Source organism: Gracilinanus agilis, chromosome 2 (genome assembly GCF_016433145.1).
Source record: "Gracilinanus agilis isolate LMUSP501 chromosome 2, AgileGrace, whole genome shotgun sequence".
NCBI classification, from domain to species: Eukaryota; Metazoa; Chordata; class Mammalia; order Didelphimorphia; family Didelphidae; genus Gracilinanus; species Gracilinanus agilis.
This window is the reverse complement of record NC_058131.1, coordinates 170635352-170637524: the sequence shown is the minus strand read 5'-3', so window position 1 is coordinate 170637524 and position 2173 is coordinate 170635352. Positions and strand designations below refer to the sequence as shown.

At 50.2% G+C, this 2173-nt stretch overlaps 1 protein-coding gene across 2 annotated transcripts in view; it reads right to left on the bottom strand.

The window, feature by feature from the left end:
• Window positions 1–144, bottom strand: part of NSD3 (nuclear receptor binding SET domain protein 3) — a 154121-nt gene extending 153977 nt beyond the window's left edge. For both annotated transcript variants that reach the window (XM_044663565.1, XM_044663566.1), the window contains exon 1: window positions 85–144. The gene's annotated coding sequence lies outside the window, so the exon portion shown is untranslated. The remainder of the gene's footprint in view (window positions 1–84) is intronic.
• Between the last annotated feature and the right edge of the window lie 2029 nt (window positions 145–2173).

Here is a 2173-nt window from a genome sequence, read left to right as displayed (position 1 = left end):
CAGCCCAGCTCGGGGTCAACCAGCCCCGGGTGGGTGTGGGCGTGGGTGGGTGCCTGCCCCGCCTCGCGCGCAGCGCCACTTTACCTTCAGTCTGTTCCATTCTAACCCCCCGGCCGTGTCAGTGCGATCACAGGAGAGACACGGGGGCCCGGAGGGGGGCCAGAGCGCGGAGCACAGCCGAAGCCGAGAGGGGAGGAGTCGGGGCCAGGCCAGGCCGCATGAATCCCCGGCCTAAATTTCCTCCGCACCGGGTGCCGCTGCCATCGCGGCCCGAACCGTGGGGCCGAGGCCCGGACGGGTGTGGGGGAGGGGCAAGAGAGCTGCGGGAGGGGAGGGGGAAAGGAGGGGGAGGAAAGAGGGGGGGTGGGGTGGCTGCGCAGCCGCTGCTGCCGAAGAAGAGCCCGGGGCGAGCGGCGGGGCTGGCGGAGGCTGCAGAGGGTCTCGGGGACTCGCTCGCTCGTTTTCTTGCTCTCTCGCCGCGGTCTTCTTCTAACCCCCCCGTCCTGGTCTTCTTCTTCGCCTTCGCCGTCGTCGTCGTCGCTAGCTCGCTCTTTCGCTAGCTCGCTCCCGCCGCCGCCGCCGCCGCGCACAAAGCCCCCCCCACCTCTCTCGGGCAACGCCGCCACCGCCGCCAAATCCTCACGCGTTCATTGGCCGTGGGGCGCTATGCCTGATGGGAAGTGTAGTTCGTAATGGGGCGGGAGGGGAGGAAAGAGAGCCGAAAAAAAGGAGGAAGAGGCGAGTAGACAGGGATGGGGTGGGGTGGGGGTGGGGAGGAGGGAGAAAGAAGCGTGAGAGATTGGAAAGGAGGGAATAAGGAAAACAGGGTCGGAAAATGAAGATGTGAAGTGAGGGCTACAGCTAAAGAGAGAGCGGAAAATAATTTTTTTAAAAAACGTTAAAGCTGCGGGGTTAGTATTACGGAGAAGTAGAAGGGAAAAGGTTATTTAGTATCCTTGTTTCTCTTAGAGGATCAAAGACTGACTTTTTAAGGGTCTTGTCTCCTGAAGATACATTGTAGCTATGACCTGTTCTTTTGATAATAATAAATATTGGGCAGCTGAGAGATGAAAGGCATTGTAACAATGTAGATTCATAGCTCTGCTCTAAGATTTCTGGGTGAAAGATCTGTCAGAATACAAGTGCCGAGTTAAGAGCTTTGGACGATTAAACAGAATCCCAGTGCCTTCTTGAACTATGTCTTCCCTCCAGCACCTGTCAGAAAATATATCAATAATACTTCTATCATCTGGAGAGTGTTGACTCGAGATTTGAACATGAAGGAACAATCTCCGAGCCACCTCCCACCCCCACCCCACTAGCAATGGAAGTATAGTTGGAGTGGCTTGCCAGACTGTAATTGTTTGATGGCAAAGACTGTACCTCCTTTCTCTTTTCAGGAAGGCCTACAAACATCTCTTCTAGGGATCTAGGCCTCTAGTGATTCTCTTCCTGCTATAACTATTGACTCAGAGGCTTGTGGGTAGTGTGGAATACGTCAGCATTTCTACTATATCCTGGACTGCTTGGGGAGCTCAGAGTTCAGAGAGTTCCATGCAGATCACGTAGCTTCTTTCCAGTTTGTTTCTCAGTGTGCCTGAGCTGTCAGTGCCCTCTACTGCTTTTTCTGTCAGACCCTGTTAGACCAGTTGCTGTGTGAGAGCTTCTGTTCTAGTACCCATCCTTAAATGCTCTTCTTTCCTTCCTTCTCTATGAAAATTATAGCACAAAAGAATTTCTTCTCTTTGCAATGAGTTAATAAACCTTACAGTAGTGTGCAAGTTCATTATATTGACTGTAATTAGTATTACATTGCCTGATAGTAATGCCTAGAAGCATCTGAACTCCAAAGGGACTCTGAAAGCAAGTCCAAAAAGACATGAGCAACATGTACATGTAAAAATTAATACTGGTCTCCTTGAGAAAATAAAGTTGATTTTCTTGGAAGGCTTGTACTGCTGCATCTCTGCTGCCATTGCAAGAATACCCTGGCTGTAATAAATGTCCTGAACACCACTCAGCAAAACAAATTAAATGAAAACTTTCCTTCCAATCATTCTCTTTAGAGAATTACTTAATATTTATTCAGTATTATCATCAAGGATATGTAAATACAGAAATAGAAGTGATCTGTGTAATACTTAGTATTCATGAAATGGTAAAAGACCTAGGA